The 20,306-nt window shown below is 39.6% G+C and overlaps 1 long non-coding RNA gene across 2 annotated transcripts in view; it reads right to left on the reverse strand.

Annotated features, from left to right (window-relative positions):
* LOC133267333 (uncharacterized) overlaps positions 1-20,306 on the reverse strand; it is a 53,482-nt gene that overhangs the window by 18,004 nt on the left and 15,172 nt on the right. Inside the window, exon 1 of one of the 2 annotated variants that reach the window (XR_009742746.1) lies at positions 12,381-12,476. The exons of the other annotated variant lie outside the window; for it this stretch is intronic. This is a non-coding gene — a long non-coding RNA (uncharacterized LOC133267333). Of the gene's footprint in view, positions 1-12,380; positions 12,477-20,306 lie in introns of those variants that run through there. 2 annotated transcript variants of the gene reach the window in all.

The following is a 20,306-nucleotide window of genomic DNA, read 5'->3' on the forward strand; positions in this document are numbered from 1 at the left end:
GTGAAGTCCATTGCACCAACAGGAAACCAAGCTTCCCTGTGAAGTGGCAGGGTCAGCTCTTTTCTCTACTCGTGTACAGCAAGCATGAGTAGCAGCAAGTGGCGGTGTTGGAGCTCTCACTGTGCCTGGTTCATGCAGTAACGAATGTGGTGTGTCAGTTTTGGGGACTGCACAGTTGACAACCCTGCCTGCAGCTCTGGCTGCTCTGCAAAGCACAGCGAAGGTCACAGTCAGTGACTTCCCGATTTCAGGTCACTGTTGTGCAGAAAGCCTCCCTCCAGCAGTATATGCATTTCACACCTAGCTGCTCCTTTTGTCAAGCTGTCATATTTAATTAAAATGCTGACAGGCTTTAAGGATCTCCACAATGTGCAAAAAATACATAAGATCAACACTCCACACTTCTACCAGTGATTATTCTTTTTGTACAGTTATTTAATTTTCTTCCTGTAGTTATTAATGGTTTGAATTTTTTTTTTTCCTTTCACTCCATGAAAGGCAGAATAAGAACCAGCTTCATGCCCATGTCCTCAGCTGAGACTTTCTCCATCCAAAGAAACTCTCCCCCTGTGTTCACTGTTTGGTTCCTGCAGAACATGTGCTTGGGCTGACAAGAGGAGAGCTCTTACTGTGCGCTTTATCTCTGGCTCTCTGATCAGAGCAGATTTTCTGTTTTTTTTTATTTAACCAGTAAGTACATCACTTGGTGCTAAATCCATAGGAGGTTAAGGCATCTAAGTGCTTATGAGATATTCAAAAGTCTTACCCTGCTTCTGTAGTATTAATTCAAGCGCTTGGTTTCCTGAGGTTGTTCTTGGGGATGTACCACAAGGTGACAAGTTCCCCACTGTGTGTACTCACAGCCAAAATCTTTCTCATCTCTTTCCTTCAGGCACCTGGAAACCTCAACATTATACAGGAAATCCTGTTGGTTTGTTTTTTTTTTAAGACAGAAACAAGATCCTGTCATCACTGCAAATAACTTACAAGAGCTAGAACTTCTCTCTGCTTTCAAGGAGGTCTATGAGATATTCATCTTTATCATCACAGGGCTATCAGCGCTGTAATTTTATGTGTGTCTCCTCCCTGCATTAACCTAGTGTGGTACTTTGGTTTTGCCATTTCATGCATAACTACTGTGTCTAATGACACCTTGTGGTAGTGGGTCCCAGTTGCATCAGAGGATTCACCTAAGTAATTGCTATTGCTATACACATCTGACAACCTAGGCTGACAGACCAGACAGTTTGGCAGAAGGAAAGCACAAACCCCCAACATACACAGCACAATACAAGAAACCAGACACAGCATCTGAAAGGGGCCTGATCCTCACGAGCTCCAGTAACTACCAGACCATCTACCTCTCCAATTCCTGCATCTTCTCATCCATGTACAAACTTGTTCAAGATTACCTTACTCAGGCTTTGAGCTTGGCTATTCACCAAGGTAAATTTACATGTGAAACATGCATACCCAAAAACATGTGACAAAAGGCCCCTAAATTGGAGACAGTTCAGGCAGAAAGTACTGACGAAATAGGAAATTCACTCTCGGCATTCTTCTTCATGAGGAACTCAGTAGGAAATCACCCATTAAACTGTGTCTGCATTTACAGAAGCATAAATGTTTGCTAAGAAAACATGCTTAGTCCAAACCAGGAGAGCACTTCTAAAGCGCAGCCACGAGCTCCCCCATTAGCCATGCATTGCACCAAGGCATGACCCATTTAAGGTGCCATGTCCCAGGAGCCACAGGGGAACAGTCGCTTCCCTGGACCTGCTGCTCCATGGTACAAACAGGGTCAGCCTCCACAGGAAAGGGGCTCACCACAGACCCAAGCTGAACAATACCGCCAGCATCTTCCATGTGTTTTGGAGAGCTCTCCAGAGCAGGTCAGTCCTCAGGCTATGGAATTGGTTGGGATGGGACAGGCCAGGTTGGCCTCCTTCTCCAAATTAATCACCCTCCACTCCAGTGACTCATGAGTAGCACCTGCAGGCATCCAACTCAGAGCCCCAGCTCCTTTGCTTCATTTAGAATCAGCTGCCAATAGTCTCTAAAGCTGCTCAAGGGAGACGTTTAAAAACTACCAGCATATTCAAAAATATTGCCTTTCAGCAATTCATTTTTACAAAAAATTCTCTTAGGAAGTGAATTAGTAGAAAATGGATTTTGCTTTGCAAAGGTAATGATTCATATCATGATTATCTGTGCATTCATCTAGTCACAGCAGAAGAACAATGTCATATTACACATCTGACCAAACACATCTAATCAGTATAGATTGACTAAAAATAGAGAAACTCACAGAGAGGTTTTGTTGGGGTTTTATTTCTTCTTTTTTTTTTTTCTCCAAATCAATCTGTATAGTTACATAAAAGTAATGTAAGACACGAAATTGATAAAGAAAATTATAATTTTCTAATTAAGTCTAAAGTAGAAAATCTTTATAAATGACTCATTTTGATTTAAATATTCAGCCATAATAGCTGTATATTCTATAAATACATCCGATATAAACACACTTATATAATCTGAGAAAGTAAAATAAAACTAGTTATAATATCTAAAACACAATAGAATATACTTGAAAATATTTTTGTATATTAATTTAGAATATAAACCATTACTTGGGAACATTAAAAGTGAACTGAAATTCTTCTATACACATGAAGATTTTTTAAAGCTTCCAGATCCTGGCTGCTGATTTTTAAGGCCACATTTTTAATGAAGCTGAATGTGCAAAACTTTGCACAAAGATATTCATATTCATGAAAGAAGCTAACAGGAGGTCATTAATAAGGTCTTGCCTGAGACCTGAATGAATACACTTTAAAATGTGAATAAAGATAAAGGAGGCAAAGCAATGAGCTTTACACCATTATGCTTGGAAATAACTCCCTGTCTGATACTTTTCAGAGGGCTTTTGCCTGCATAGAGCTGACTCCTGAGTAGGCTACTGAGTGTCCCCAAGACCCACATGCACTGAGAGTCATAAGGACATGGGGCACCTCACCCAGCAGTAGGCCTGCTTACACCCCAAGTTAGATTAGTCCCTTGTAACCCCTGTTCAGAACAAAATGTTCCTTTCCTAAACCATATTTTCCTAAACCACATTTAAGCCATTTGGCTCTGCAAAGGCCCAAATCCAGCTCTTGCTAATGGCTTAAATTAATTGTGTCATTGCTAAAGTTCTACATATGTTAGAAATTATGAAAAATGAAGCTGCCAAGCCCTGTGGTGACTTGTCAAGTTCCAGAGTGCTTGGTGCATGGGCACCGAAATGGGCAGGTTTTCCAGACACCATCTGGGCACCTCTCTCCACAGCTATTCAGTGGAGGTAGCTCATTCACAAAGGTTGCTTCAGGCTGGGGACCTCCAGACTTAGGTCCTACCACTTAGGCAGGAGGCTTAGTGAAGTGCTTTCACACTTCCTGGGAAGCCCATTATTTTCCAGACCTCCTGTTTTAGACAGCTGCAAAGCTGGTGCCTGTTCTCTGCCGATTGAAGCTGGAATGTTTAGCTGGTCCTACAGCCAGCTGCAGAATCCAGAGTGGAGGACCCCAGTGTTGTCTGCTGGACTTGTCACATCTGTTTCCTTATTTACCCAGGAGTCATCAGGTAATGAAAAGCAGGCTGCTCTCAGTTTTCCCAGATTCCTGGCTGCCACTACAGGACATTATAGGACTGCCTGATGAAGTGCCAGCACTGCTGTGAGAGTCAGCTGGCAAGTAGCATGACCTGTAATGGCCAATTCTGCCTCTGCTCCCAGGGACTCCACATCATCCTCACTGCACCACCAGCTGGGCTGCAATGCTTTGAAGCAGAAATCCCCAATCCTTCCTTGTTGCAAGCAGAAATCTTGGGCAATTTCCTTAACTCGGACTGCTCATAGGAATATTGCTCCAGAAAAAGCCTAAGGGTCTCAGAGGCATCATGTTGGACAGTATCACTGGCTGTGGCCTGCTGGCCAAGAAGAATTAAAAAAAAAAAAAAGTTAAAGATTTTTTGGGGGGAGGAGAGGAAACCTCCAAGTTATTTTATACACTGTCAGAAATTTTATTTCTGAATGACTTAGTTGTTTCCATTGGGTTTGCTTGTTTTCTTTAGTATATAATTATATATTTTATTATATATTATTATTATATTACTGAAGAACATCTTAAAATAGTCAAGGACCTCATAATATACAGGACTAAACTTTGGCAAGATACAAGCATATGCTCTGAAGTATGGTCACCTAAATAAGACACATCAAAAAAAAAGAGCTTTTTCATGCATGTGCTTTTCTTTTCCTACTTTCCTTCCACATACTGAGGTTGATTATTCCCAGAATGATTCAAAGTTGTCAAGAATCACAGTGACTTGACAGAAGAAACTGGAAGTCATTCCTACCTGGCACGTGTCAGCTTATTGTCAGATGTCTGCTTTTCAGATGCACACATGTATACACGTTGCTCTCATTTCACTGTCTAGCTTTGTTTCTTTATCAGTACATCTCAGAACAAGCTTCTTTCCCCTTCTCTCCCACACTGCAGTTCCTCCATAAATCTCTCACAGTACAATGAAGTGTCACAGTGTTTATCCAGATCTAGTAATGCAAGAACACATCACAGCATGCAGAATGGGCTCTTTTCTCATGTTTATTAATCTGCTTGAAATGCATAGGGAGAACACTTTGATACTGCAAAGGTTAATGACTGATTGCTTCATAGGAAAAGAGAGCCAGCATTTACAGTCAAATGATCCTTAGTAATTGTTGTAATAAAGACTGCAGATGAGCTTTCAAGCTACATAGTTCTGTGCAGCCACTCTCTTCAGCACACCTCAGTAGGAGGGCCATCATTCGGGCTTCTTGTGGAGGAGCAGCAGGTGCTGGAGGGAGCAGAGATATCCCAGCACATGGCTAATTGTCACCAGCCTGAGCAATCGTACCTTCTGCTGAATGGGGCAGTGAAAAGCCCACTGCTCTCCCCAACAGCCCTCTGACAAAGAAACTGGTACTTGAACCTTCCAGACTACAAGAGATAACGAGGAGGACCAATGCACACTCTTTTCTTTGGATTTTATAATAGAGATACACAATGAGGTGAAGAAGAGCCGGCTCCACAGAAGCAAAATCACTCTTTAGAGCAGATTTGTATCATTAAGAAGGATGTGGAAATTAACAGCTCTCACTGTCACCGTTCTGATAATAATGCTGTCCTTTTGAGTAAGTGAATATTCTATCTATGTAGTTTGTGTCAAAAGGGTGAGATTAGGTGAAGAGATGATTTTTAACCTGCAACTTCAAACACAATGGAAGACAAGATTATCAAAATTCCTACCAGCAAATGACTGATATCAAGTGAGATGTGTGTGAATTTGCCAAATGTAGGTGAAAAAAGCAGAAGCAGCTTTGCATTTGATGGGTTAAAGTCAACAGGAGCCTATATTCACCAGGGGGAACTTTACTGCAGAATGACAGTACCTGAAAGAAGGGCTTTTGGTAGCCCTGACTTTCCTCTGCAGAAATACTCACTGAATCACTGCTTCTACCACAGACTGTGAAAAGCACCTGAACTCTTTCCATCTCAAAGATCATTACCTTATTTTAGCTGAAATCCCAGCTCTGAGTCAGAGAGAGATGAGATTCAAAACACCTTTGCAAACTCCAGGAGTCCTTTAAGCACTGGACTATTAAGTGAAAGGAGAGCAGCTCAGGGCTGCTTTGTATGAAGAGATCATGTTCTGCTGGCCTACCCAGAATGTGACAAGTTCACTGCTGAGAGGGCTTTGCCATTGCATATAACCATGTAGCTCAATATTCAGGTCACTACGCATGTAATGAAAATCAGAAATTGAGTCACTTGCTTTTCTACCAGCAAACTTTAAGTGCCTTTAGATCTGACATGTTTCCAAAGTTGACGCAGGAAAACATCATCCTGCCAGCAAGGATGCACTAGTCTCATTAAAGATGGTTCATTCAACAGCAAGTGACGATGACTTTATGACAGTGTAGGAAAAACCCCACAAACTTTGACTTCTCTTTGTCCCCCCAAAAATACTGAGTTTTGCTGGTAGGTGTTTTCAGGTTTCTTTGTTCTTCTACAGTCTCACCCAGCAGAGGCAGTGGGAATACACACCTCCAGTGAAACTCCTGTACTGATGAAAGCTACATGTCCATTTTAGGCAAGGTAACCACGGACTGGGTGATAGTTCATTTAGTTTGCCTTACTAGTTCAACATCAGTTATCCTGGAGTCACTTTATGTAATTATTTTCCATCTTTTTGCAAGTTATACATTTCTGTAACAGCATAACTCTTTATAAGCAGACTGCATAGAAAATAGTATCATTTTGCATAGTATATGTGGAATATTGTTGTGACCTTCATTTACATGAAGTCAGATGCACTATTCTCCTTATAAACAAAATTTATCTCAATATATTTATTTGGAAGAGATATCAGTCTCACCTTGCCCTACTTAAAGCCACAGAGGAAAGAGTGAACCTGTGAAAAAAGAAAAGCCTTAATCCTTTTTTAGGCTTTAAATACAGACATCCCCTCTGCCTCTGAACACATGATGAGTATCCATCCCCTCACCCCATGAATTCCTGAGTGAGCCAATCTGGATGCACTGAGCGAGCAGGATCTGCTACTTACTTCAAGGACAGAAAATGGAATGAGATTTGGACTCCATTTAACCTGCATCCACACACAGTGCTAAAAGAAGATTTGAGCTGTGGCTGAAAGGGAATAATTAGCAATAATTAATTTCTGCTGCAGATCGTTAGCAATTTATAACTCCTATGAGCAAATGAAAAGAAAACCATGGTTCATCAAACTCCTAAAATTAGCCCTAATAGTCTCTAACACTGAGGATGGGAGTTCTTTCTAAAGAGCTGGAAAGCAGTACAAGACCCCCTGTAAACCAGCTGCTGGTTGTCTGCAGTCCAGCAAATGGAAAGAGCTATATTTGAATTTCAGCTTAGCTTGAATTTCAGGTTAGCTATGAAGACTCTGAGAACTCCAGATAATCAGTTTTTAGTGTGACTTTCAATGCCACTGATTACCTTCCTGGTGGCTCCCTTATTTTCTCATTAGCAATTTCTCAAAGTTAGAAACCAACTCACTACTAGGACAGATTATGTTAATGACCTCCAGATTCAGAGCTTTATTTGGAAAAAGCTGGCCAAAACATGTGTTTCTGTTTGTCAGGTCTGTAATGTATATGACCTCAGCTGTTTTCTATTTGGTATTAGGGACTTGAGTGATTTCTCTCAAACCACAGGAATGTGAAATTGACTAGCATAATTTATTTCCCTGCAAATTCCTAATTTCTCTTGAGACCTCAAAAGTAATAATAATTTATTTTCTTTATAAGCTACTTGGGGAAGACCCCGAAGTAAAAAAATAACTACTGTATATGAGTGAAATAGGTTCCATAAATCGAAATTAAATGTTGCCAGAGTGCCAGAAACTACAACAGAGGACCTTACTGCATCTCTCATTTTGCAATCACACAGTGTCATCAATTAGGAATTTGTTAACTGAATCTTAGAGCAGGTCTTTATCAGCCTTGCCCTCCCAACAAAATAAGAGTGTCCACATTTGAACTTGCTTTAAGAAAAATTTGAAGCCAGAAGTTTGTTTGCCTCCTCCCACAGAAACACGCACATCTCCACCTGAGTCATACCTATTTTGTATATTACTCATGCAGATTTCAGTGAAACTATTACTGAGGATCTATTAAAATGGAAAGGTAAAGTTTAATCAGTTCAGCTATAAACAAGACACTGATTTGTGGTATAAAAACAGACTGAGATCCAAGGTTTCCAAAGCACAGGCTGCCTCCATTCTTCTTTACAGATAATGGTCTGACTAGACTGAAACCTAGGGCTTTCAAGATTTCCTATGACTACTGAAAGTAGGTAGTGAGAATATTATTTACCTTTAATTGAAACCACTCATATACCTGGAGCTTCCCATTCCCATCCTGTGGAGCTTTCTAGAGTGAGTCATGGCACAAGCAGTCTGGGGAGCTGAAAGGCCTCCCATCACACCCCAAGCATGCCACAGCCCAAAGTCTGCTGAAAACAGCACAGCCCTACAGTGGGCATCTGCCTGGGAGACCTTTCACCTGTCACGTGGGGGGAAACACTCAGCTCACGGACTTGCCTGCTCCCTGGTTCCACTGAAGCAGGACTTCAGTCCCTCATCAAGACAGCAGGCTGAACAAAAGCCAGGACAAAACAAAAATTATCTCCAAGGTGTCTAATGATAATTAGCAATAATGACAGCAGCATGTGAAAACAAAGCTTCTAACATCACCAGCTAATATTGTTGCAAATGCTATCAGGTAATGCTATGTACTATGCATGTACATGAAGGATTTGAAAGACTGCTAAATTTAGAAACGTAATCTATTTCTGCAAGGCTCAGGCTTTAGCTTCAGGTAGCACATATCCATTAATACTGATCTCCACACAGGAAATATAACTTGAACTTTAATAATTGTAAAATGGCAAAAAGCACATTTTAGATACTAGACTTCCACATTAAAACACTGTAATCTCTTTACTCTAAAATCAGTTACTGCACTGCTTTATTATTAATTATACATATTTGCATACACTCAATATTAATACCTACGCAGACTGTTGGTATAACTGATTGTTTATGGACATAGTCTGAAATCTAAGACATTTTTTGGCCAAATTCCCAGTCTCCTGTTTGAAATTCTTTGAGACCCACAGAAAAAAACTTTTCAACCTATTTCAGGTTTCCTATCTGAAACAAGGATGAGAAAACAATGGAGATGATAATGCCTCCTTAGACATTCTTTGTCTTACAGATTTACATGTAATAATAGTAACCTCTGTGAGAATTAAGCATTTTTTACAGTATAAATTTTTGTAGAACTAGCTGCCTTGGGGGCCCAAGGATAATATTGTGATGTAAATGATATTTAATTTATATTTAACTGGGAAATTCGTACTATAAATGCACCCAGAACAGCAGTCAATGGGAGATCATGCTCTGAATCCTCAAATCAGATGTGGATCAGCTAATGTAAGTAGAAATGTATCTATTTCCCAACATAGATGAAGAAAACAAAACTGTATTGCCTATGGCTATGATCAGCCAACCCACTGACCTGCACTGCCAGAAAATAAAGCTTTCTGTGCAAACCTTTCTCATGAGGAAGTGGTAACAGGGTTTGTGTAGGACAGAGCACCCCAGCTCTCTAGGGTCCCTAATGGATCCCCAGCTACGAGCACCAGCAGCTGTGCTTCTAGCTGTCCTCACTTTTCTGCTGCAAATGCACCTGAAACCACCTGCACCATCTGAATCCACACTTAGGCACAGATTTTTAAACTTAAGTTTCACTAAAATTTCCCTTTAAAGTCCAGTTCTTTGGCAAGAGCAGTACTGACCTGCCTGTTGTTTCAGCCTTGCATGCCAAAGCACACTCCACTTTGGAGACTTTTTATTCCCTTCTCCTTTTTTCCAGCTTTCCAGACAGGGACCTCCCCTCTCCTGAAGCTAGCAAAAGCAGCCTCAGTAATCCCATGGCAGTGTCTGAGGATTTTCCACGGGCTGTGAGATCACACTGCCATGTCTGTCATTGTGCCTAAAAGCCCTTCAGAGCCCACCCCATGCATTCAGTGGCAGAGTTACTTTATTGCCTTTCTTTTCCCCCCTCTCTCCAGGGGAAATAAAAGAATGAATACTCTGTTAGAAAGACAGAAGCTCCCGGGTACCCCCAGTCAGCTGCAAGGAAGCAAGCACAGACTCACTGACACCATGGGAAATGCTTAGAAAACTGTTACTGTAATTTCGTTAGGCAAAGTTAGCAGCAAAACCACTTTCTAACTGCTCCTGTCACCCTGTGCAATGCCTGCTCCTCTGCTGATCAGCAGAACCAGTGATGGCATCTGCAGCACTTCAGATATACCCACTTACCAATGGAGTTTTACTCTTCATGAGATTTTTATAACATGGTATCAACATGCACTACATAAGATCAGGTGTGGTACTGCTCTTGCAGCATTTTCAATGGAGACTTTATTTTTCCATTCACATTGATTCATTCTATTATACGGATTCCTAAAGTAACAAGAGTAATTTGACAATCTGTAGGCACCTACCAAATGTGTCAAATTTATAGTTGCAAAAATTAAAATATTGTTTCATACTAAAATTGTTTTATATTATTACTTTGAAATATTAAAAATATTTTCTAATAGAAAGTCATATGCAACCCAAATTCAATACATTCTTTTAAGAAGTGACAAAACTAGTTTTGGCTCTTTCAAAAAATTAAAACATACAAAGATTACTGAAGTCAACACATAATAGCAAAACATTTTAACGTTACTAAATTTGTATATTTTGTGGAAAAATTTCATGCAGAAAATTTCACTCAGGCTTCTACCTCTCTGAATTTTCCATTTAGTCTGGTAGATGTATATCCTACATGTAACCATCCTACAGAAAATGTCTGTTGAATGGTGACTGCTATGGCTGAGAAAGACAAAATTAGATCTGTCTGAAATGAAATATTTCATTAATTTCAGCTTAGGTTTCTGTGACCATTTCTATTCTGCACCCACAAATGCTTCTGATTTCCTTTTTCTGATTTGTGTCCTTTTAAGTCTCCTAAAGCAAGTATACTTTCCTCAAATATTACCTCTGCTAACACAGCCTGAAGAAATTATTTGAACAGTGTCTAGGTTGTACAGAAATAAGAAATTATGAGCTAACTCTCAAAGGAGAGCTTCAAGCTACAGAGCCCAAGGCAGACACTCTTGGTTAAAACATTGTCTTTGAGCCAGGAGCTATGTGGGTGACTCAAGCACAGCAGAAACATTACCTTCCACAGAAGCAACTAGCCCCAGGTAGGCAGGGGCAGGTGGAACAGATGTGGTGGAGCTCACTTTGATTGTGACTGCCATTTTTGCTACACCCTTTCATTAGTCTATAAAAACACCAACAGCCAAACTGTCATCTCTTGTGCTACCTTGTCTGGCAATTCAGTTTGAAACGTCAGAGAGCTGTTGGCGTTTTTAATGCTAATGATCCAGCAGCTTATATGACAGCAGATGTTTGAAGTCAGATTGTTCATATTAATTGCTTTACAAAACAACATGAGCCAAAATTGATTTTATAGTTTTGAAGTCAGATTGTTTTTATTAATTGTTTTATGAACAACATGAATCAAAATTGATTTTATAGTGTTACAGACTTTTTTTCACCAAGTGTCTGTATCATACAGTTAACTGGTACTTTGAAAGTCCTTTCTGAGCCCTTCTTGTATCTGCTTGAATATGATAATAAGTGGTACATATAAATCAATACACCTAATTATAATTAAAGATTTCCAAAAATACCCTTTTGAAATTACTAAATTCATGTAAGTGAGAGAAGAAAATGCAGCATAAGAAAGAGTTAAACAAGTAGCAGTATCAAATATAAACTGGAAAAAATAAGATCGCATCATTGTATTTACTGTTCTGTAATAAATAGGGACAATAAAGGATTTCCTCTCAAAGTCTGGCAAAGCAGATGTTCTTCTCATTTATCTCCATTTTTGCACAATTTGCTTTTCAGAGAAGGACTTGGCCTGGAGATACAAAGCCTATTTTGGATCCCTGTTTAATACCCATCGCACTCATAGGTTTTCTTTCCATTAACTTGAAAGTTTGTCAGCACTGAATGACTTCTCTTTATTCAATACATCGGAGCAGATGATACAGATTGACAGTGGACTAAAGATCTTTTTTTCAGCCTGCTGTAACAACATCTCTATCCAAGCCAATTAGATTTAAGAGATGAACTCTTCATTGTATCAAAAATATTAAATAAAAAATTAGAATGTCTTGTTTCTCATCTTTTTTCAGATTGGTGTAAATTAAGTGACTTTTATTGAGTTGTATCAGATTTGCAACATGATAATTATTAACAATAAGGGTATTATTGTAGCATTTGGGTATGTCCTAAATATCCCCTTTGTTTTCTGCATATACGAATTTTAAAATTCTATCTAATTTAAATATATAATTAAAACCACAAAGCAATCAAGATTTCTTCACTATGTGCCTCTCACAAGATAATTTTCTCATACATATGTATTATGACCAAAAGACGTGTTCTGAATACTGAGGGCAATTTTATAGCTCAGTGGTCTTGTTTGTTATGTTAGGTCAACATTTTTTTTTAATTGAACTTTTAATGGAACACCTTTTTTTTTTTTTTTTAAATTATAAGATGTTTCTTTCTTTGGTAAAGTTCACTTTCTCACCAAAATAACAAATAGCAAAATATCTCAATTTGGAAAAAAACTGTTGATACTTTACTGAAAATGAATGTGTCTTTTCCTTCTTTCTCTTCCTTACCTGCCGTTAAATTACATTCACACATCTAGCACCACACTCCACTAAATCCCATCACAAGAGAAAGATCATGATGTATCAGTGAAGACAGAACCTGAGAATGGCACAGACAAACATAAGACCCCCAAATCATCTCCACAGAGGAAACACTGTGGTAATGTAGAATTAAAATATATTCTCATTTGTCAGGTTTCGATTTGCAGCTGAAAAAAAAAATATTTTCAGCTGAAATTTTTCCAGAAATTCCTACGTTTTCCAGTCATCACTTTTATCAATGATTTATACACCAGCTGAGAAGCATTTGTAACAGGTGAAGAATATGCATGAACTTGTAGTATTTCTGGGAGAGAAACTTCAATTCCATAATGAGTTGTTGGTAACCAACTTTATCACTACCACATCTGTGATTCACCATGTGCAAGCTACAGCCAAACATAACCATGTGTATAAAGGAGGACGACACTGTTCTCTTCACAGGTGTGACTGATAATAAATAAATACGGTTTATAAAAAACACTGAAAGAATGAGTCCCCTTATGCCATTGAAGTGTGCCACAGAGTCAAATGCAGAAGAGCAAGTTATGGTTCATTTATGCATTAGGCTTTGTCATCTAGACAAGCCATTAGACAAGGCACCTTCTCCCCACGGATCTAATCTTTATATTACTTAGAGAAGTATTTTGTTGCCAGTAAAGGAGAGCAAAAGAAGGATGAGGTTTCTTTTGAGTTAAACCTGTGTAAGATCTCTGCCCAGGATACCACCAGCAGATCCCAGGGAAGCTCACCTCCCCCCATCCTTCATTCCCCAGGAGCCACAAGTTACAAAACCAACATTCAAATTATATTTCCCTCCACCATTTATAAAAATCTAAATATTCAGAAAAGCAAAGCAAAGACCCAAATATGTAACAAAATGAACATGACAGCCACTTTGATGTTGTAAGTGGTACCTTCATTACTGACCTTTAGAAGACATAGGGAGGAAAAGCAAGGAGGTAAAATTGAATGACCCTTCTTGCAGACAGCAGAGAGCTGTCTCAAGTTATGTGGTCTAGGTATTTTTATCCACTCCCCCCATCTTTCAGAAAGATATAATTAATTTATAGTCATTTTAACCTGTGAATGACACTTGTAAAGTAGGAGGACTAACAATCAACTTCCCATGCTAGCAGTGGGGTGTAAAAGTCTAAGTGTTGCAGCATTCATACGGACGCATTGAAAAATGTAATTAATGAGACCTCCTACCCTGGTAAGTTCAGCGGCACTAGCAGTAACTACATGCAGGTGTGAGGGATACACACATTTCCTTAGCAGAGAGAATCGAAATTAAATAAGAGATTAAACAGTCCCTTAAAATCCTATCATCTTAAGGAACAGTTAAGCTTAACACCCTATACTGATAATACGTCTCTCTCAGTTTTAACTCACAGTATGTGGTGGTGTGTATACATATGCAAGCTATCTGGTATACAGTTTTATCTTGTATTTCAGATTGCAGTAAGATTTGGGACATGATGTACACAGTTTCTGCTAGAACCACTGTAAATTATAACAGTTAATGATAGATCTGCAATAAAACAAAAACAAAACCAGAATAAAACAACAAAGGAATAGCGGATGTGTGTGCATATTTGTATAATAATTCAAGGAACCATAGATGACGAAGTCCCTTTCGCTGAAAAATTGTTTGAATGAGTCAAATTTAACAGGATTGTAAATATCAGACAGCATTTTCAATATCTAGAACACCCAGAAAACAGACCTAACTTATAAACCTCCCCAGCTATCACACGTGCACTTACTTGTGTCTCAATAGACAACTCTGCATTGAGTTGGAACTGCCGGTCTGAATACTTGAAGAGCCTTACACATAGGCATCTATTTTATTGAGCCAGGCATTTTTCTGTGACCCTCTTGGGTTATTAAGATAGCATTAAAGTATTAGCAGATATCTTTAATATTTTTATTAATTGAGGGCATATTCACTTCAAGGCTTGTCTTCAATCAAGAACTGCACTCTTGTCAGGCTAGATGACCCTAAACCTACCCTCTTGTCATAATTACCAGAAAATCTGTGAAACAGTCTCACTTACTGCTTTAGGTCCTTGCAGTTGCACATCTCTACCCCCTCACCCTGCCTTTTTATTCCCTCTACAGCCTGACCTTGCTTCCAGCATACCCAGGATGGTGAATACCAGTCACTCCAAGAGAACAGCTTCAGGTCAGGCTTTGCTCAATAGCAAATAAAAGGCAGCACCATTCAGCTCATTAAGCAAAAATTCTCTCCCCTTTACTCAGGCTGAAAAGTTTCCTTCATTTAACTGGAAAACCTTCTCACCTTGTGAAAGCAGCTTTACAACCAGCCCTCTTTATACCACTTTTTCCAAAGCAAGCCCTTCTCCTCTCTTACCAGCCTTATGGCAGTCAGCAGCTACCACACCCCCACATACTCAGTTTTTATGGGAAAGGGTCATCTCTCTCAAGCACTAAAGGGTCAATATTCCTATTAGAAATGCACCACGGGCAAGATAGTGCTCCCCACATTAGGGAACTAACTGCCTAAGAAATGGAAAGGGTCTGGAAGTCATGGGGGGACATCCACCCTGCTTCGGGTAGGAGAATATGCACATTCTATGCTTTAGAGGAAAAAAAAGAAGGAAAAAAAAAAGAAAAGGAGGAGCGCTTATAAGCATAGATCTTCATCTACTGCAAGAAAGGGACATATATAGCATAAGTAGTCTGACAGAAAAACAGGCTCAAACATAATAAATTTCATGCCACTGATTTGAAGTGGTGGAGAAACGAAGTAAGTGGGAACCAGTATGTTATCTCCAAGCTCAGGTACCTAAAAGCTCTCTTGGAAATAAAATGCCATGTTTGTCAAGAATTCATTGCATTTCTTGAGTAGCATAACAAATATGAGCCTGCCTTCCAAAGGTGGAAGTCCTCCTCTTTTGTGGGAGCAGCAGATACCCTCAGGGCCCTTAGTCATATGATACTGTACCACAGAGCTAAAAATAGGGAATTGTGTCAAACTAGATTTATGAAACATTGCCTTCTCTGTATGCAGACAGCCCAGTTTTAGATTTACATCCAATCTATGCTCCAACTGCAAGAAAGTGTTCCCTTCTGAACACCTTCAGAGGCCATAAAAAAGTCCAGTGTAATATAGTTCTAGTTATATAAGAGCTGTCCCATTGCCATTCACTTGGAAAAAAAAAAAAAAAAGAAAAAAGAAAGGCAGAAAAAAGGGAGACCTGCAATAAAAAGCATCAAATATCACCAACTTCTGATCCATAAGAACATACAACCCTAGACAGCTTAAAAAGAGGTATCAATTTTATCAGGACAAAACCAGAACATGTTTGCTTTGGTCTTGGTGGTTTTTACCAGCTTCTTTTCATCTAATCTCTTTTCATCCCAGCTGAACTTATATTCTATTTTAATTTTTCCCTTAAAGGATGTACATCATGTTTCTGTTATGCCTCTGCTTATCTACCCACACAAAGTTTAGAAGACATGACAGTGCGGTATGAGATAAAAGTTTTATTGGCCTGTATTTTGGATGACCACATTACTCATGAGCAGTGAACTCATGAATAAGTTATCAAAGTCATTACAACAAGTGCCAATAAAACTTTTTTATATGAGATTGCCATATATTCTACATATGCAACTTCTTTTACAGGAATGGAAAAAACTCTATACAAGACACATTTTAGAGAGTCTTAAAAATTTTTATGGGGACCATTTCTCATATCCTCCAAACTGTAAACCAGACTTTAATTAAAATAAGCCACATTGTACTGTGCTCAGAGGTATAGAAAATTTAAAACATCTCTCATACTGCTGTAGCTTTTACTTTCTCAGAACTCATGACCTACTAGAGCTTGAAGAAAGTGCTGTCTCACTGGAATTCTAGTTTTCCCTCTCCCAGAGGTGAAAAACTTCTGGGTACAAGTCTAGATGGCCATACAGTTAGAAATCTTTGGTTTATCAATAATCCAGGATCAAATATAGTCTATTCTGAACATTAACCATGACAGTTTTCTATGTGAGAGAAGATTTCTGAGAGGAAAAGAAGGGTAAGTTATGGTTAAACTGGCTTTATCTGCAAAATACCAACCTTCTAAAGACACTTAAAAAAATCAAAACCCAAGAAGTTAAGTCAGGAGAGTGTTGATGAGAAAGTTATCAATCCCCACTCAATTTAATTTAGCCTACAACTATAGGACAACAATGGGGGAAGAAGGGGAGAGGATGAGTGTGTACATACACACTTAAAAAAAATAATTACAGAAGAGTCTACTTTTAGTTAGACAAATTGTGATAGAGAGGGTGTTGCATGATTCATTAATTTGTCCAGCATTTTTCCCAGAATTAAACACTTGCAGGTATTGTTTCCTCCCTGAAGTGTCAGACAAAGGCTCAAATCCCCAGGAGCTGGTAATTGGCATTGTTTTCAGGGGAGCTGCAGGCACACAGGGTGCAATTCATTTGTCTAAATACAGGTTTCTCCAACTGAATGAGTTATTTATACACTTTTTTTTATTCCTTCTTGAAAAAATTTAAAAAAGAACTTAGCACCCAAAAGTAAACGATTTGAGCTCTGGAAGCGCCTTCTTTCCCAGGGTAACAGGGGCTCTCTCAATAGCTTTCCAACCACATTTAAGGCATTTGCAGGCAGGCAGAGATGAATCCAACCCACAGAGTCTAATGCTGGCTGTCATCTTCTCTACTAGTTTACTTTATACACAACCACTTACACACATAGAGATTACAGAAAGAGATTTTCCACTGTTGCCAAAATACCCACAAATCAAAGAGTGCAGGTGTTAAGCACTGGCACTTGTTGCGGATTGTTAAATCTGTGCCACCAGTGCTCTTCTTCCTCAAGAAGTTTACAGGCACAATTTACTTAAGCCATCAGTACTTGTGTTTTTCCCTTCTACCTTTCAAATCAATGAGATGCTTAACTGGCCTCTTGTGCTCTTGCTCAGTGATTTTCAAGATATAATATATGCAGTCAGTGGGGGAAAAGGAAGAAACGCCAAACATGTGCCACACTCCTACTGTTCTTCTGACCGCTGTGTAGAGCAAAACCTTCATCCTCCTGCCAGAGAGCCTCAGGTCCTGCTGCGGAATGAGCTCCTCATAAACCAAAAAGGGGCAAGATGTGATAGGTGATAAATGAAGAGCATGATGTATCCAACAGCTAAATAAATCAAAGACCTGTTGAAGTACTCTCTCTGAGCTGACTGACAGACTGCTTGCCCAGGCAGCCAAGACAATTAATCCCTAGAAAAACTGGGCTGTTGGCTAAAGAGCTGGTAACATCCTCCCTTGATACAGAGCAGGACATGTTCATTTTGCAGCACTGGACAGCAGGTACACGTGAGGATGGGATGTTTTCAGTAGGATCTACTCTGCTATGAAGAGCTAGACTGGCTATAATCTGTGGCATACTGGCATGGATTGAACCCTACTGGTCAATCATTTTTACACAGCCAACAACAAAAAAAAACAAACCCCCCCCAAAAAACAAACAAAACCCCCCAAACTAAACTTCAAAAAGCAGATTCTAAATGAACCATATTGTGTGGTTTAAGAATATCTGGACATCGCAAATATTAGGCATTATCTTCTGACCCCTATTCGTATTTGGAATAACATCCTGCTCTCTGGGTCATAAGCCTACTTATTGCAATAACACAGAAAAAAAAGAAATTCAAGCAATCACTCCCTCAGGGTAGGGATAAAATGTCTGGACTAGCACCCAAGTGGAGGCCAGGTACCACCATGCTCAGGTGGTCCCAGGTGGCATATGCACAGCAGAGCTGACTGCAGCAGGGAGGATGCATGGCAGCCCTGAGGCTGCTCTAATGCCTGCAGAGGCTCAAACCGGCCTCCAGCTGCCCCTAGGTCTGTGAATTTGCAAAGGTAATTTAATGAGATCATAGCCAGGCTGAACAGAGCTTTTTCTTTCTGCCTAGTTTTAGTAGCCTCTTCAATAGTCACAATAAAACACAGCTCATCCAGTAACTCAGGATCTTACTGTAACAACATCACCAAGCATTCTTGATCACAAGCTTGAACATCACACCTTTTCATTATAATTCAAAAGGTGCAGTAATTGGCCTGGACATATGATACATTCAAGTTCCCAAGGCTGAATCAGTGTTATTTAAATGGGGAAAGTGTGCAGAAGTAAGAAACTGAAAACATATGCAGGATTTTTTTGCATACTAACTTTGTACTGCAGCCCCACAAATCAGCATTTCCTACTGCTGTTTGTGTTTCTGTTCAGATGCGGAAGGGTAGCAAAGAGAGCTGTCCTATCTGCAGTGTAGTTTAGAAATGCCCAGCCACATCTAACAGATCTGATGTAAACCTGAGTGGTAATCAAGACACTTAAGTAGGAAGCTCAGCATCAACTAATTAGTCCGGGCTCAAAGTTCAAAGCTAAACTACATTGTAGTCTGCACCCCAGTAATTTGCATTGCATTTCTCAGTCTTGAACCCCAGTTTTCTGCTTTTTCCTTACAGCTTTACTTGCCCTGATCTGAAGTACAGCCATCAAGATAGAAAACCAGCTGGAGAACACAGAATGTTAACATTTTAGTTATGCCATTGTTATTTATACCACAGTGACCCAAAATAACTTCTGCATATAAATGTGGCTGTAAACACTGACAGTACTTATGACAATTTTTCTGACTGACTCATTGGTTTTAAAATAATTCTTCATAGCTTAAGCAGTTCCCTGAACTTTTCTAAAATCTGAGAAAGTCCTGCCTGTCAGCAGCAGCAGCTACTGCTTTGCTCATCAGGGCAAGATATTGAGGCACCAGAAGTTAAGCAACAAAAATAAAAGCTCTAGCAAGAGAGAGCCATCTCCTTGCCATTAAGACAATATACTGAGAAGAGCTCAGCCAGATTAACCTGACCCAGCTTGTGATCATAGTCTGTGGTCAGTCCCAAGCAACAGTAGTGTTTTAGGAAAGACAGCAAGACAGTCATGCTTCAGAGATCTAAACCCTTGTCAAAGCATAGCAACTCAGGAAAACACGAATCATACTTACAGGAGACTGAAAAGGAGGTAGGTACTGAAAACACATTTTATGTAAGATATAAGAAGTATATATGGTCCTTATGTAGGGCACAGTTTTAAACCGCATGAGAGGTTTTTCCAGCCCCTGGGGTGGGGAATGCTGGCTGAGACAAGCATGATAGGCACCAGCTCTGCCTGATGTTTCTTGAGACAAGCAACTAGCTTCTGCTCGCTGCTGCTCTAAATTTGGAGCAGTTTATTGTTTCCTCCAAACCAAAAGCAAATCTCCTCCTAGAAATACATACCTAGCAACAGTTTGCTCATGCTGCCACAAAGTGGTTCTTTTGTGACAAAGTATGTATATATACATGCAGTAGAAAGAAATCTTGATTAAATCAAGTGTTTACCTCACATCTAGAAATGTCATTGTGTTAATCCAGGTAAGGCACGCTATCTTTGACAGCTTATGGAAACCATAGGACTGCTACATACAAAGCTGCATCCATTGACCTTCTGTTCCCAGCTCTGAACTATCAGCCATGCACTTACGGCTCAGACAGAGGTGCTTCTCATAAAGTTGGCACCAGACTCGCACTCGAAACAGTGAATCCCAGCTTCCATATTTTAACCCATATGTGCTCAAGCAGTCTGCACAACAGATCACTGAGAACAGCTGTTCACAAAACACTATGAGAAACAAGGATGAGCACCAGAAAGAAAAAAAAAAAATCCCAGGGACTTCTTTTTCAGTATTTAGGTAAGTTACTGCTTGGTTTTCCAAAACCCAGATACCAGGCAAGATCTTCTGGTCTCCAACAGAAACTGTTACAAACTTCTTGAGAAGCGGTCATACCGTTTTATGGAGTGACACAAGTGGT

Source organism: Pezoporus flaviventris, unplaced genomic scaffold (assembly GCF_033815535.1).
Source record: "Pezoporus flaviventris isolate CSIRO_AGI_PZ_B2104156 unplaced genomic scaffold, CSIRO_AGI_Pfla_v1 ptg000001l, whole genome shotgun sequence".
NCBI lineage: Eukaryota > Metazoa > Chordata > Aves > Psittaciformes > Psittacidae > Pezoporus > Pezoporus flaviventris.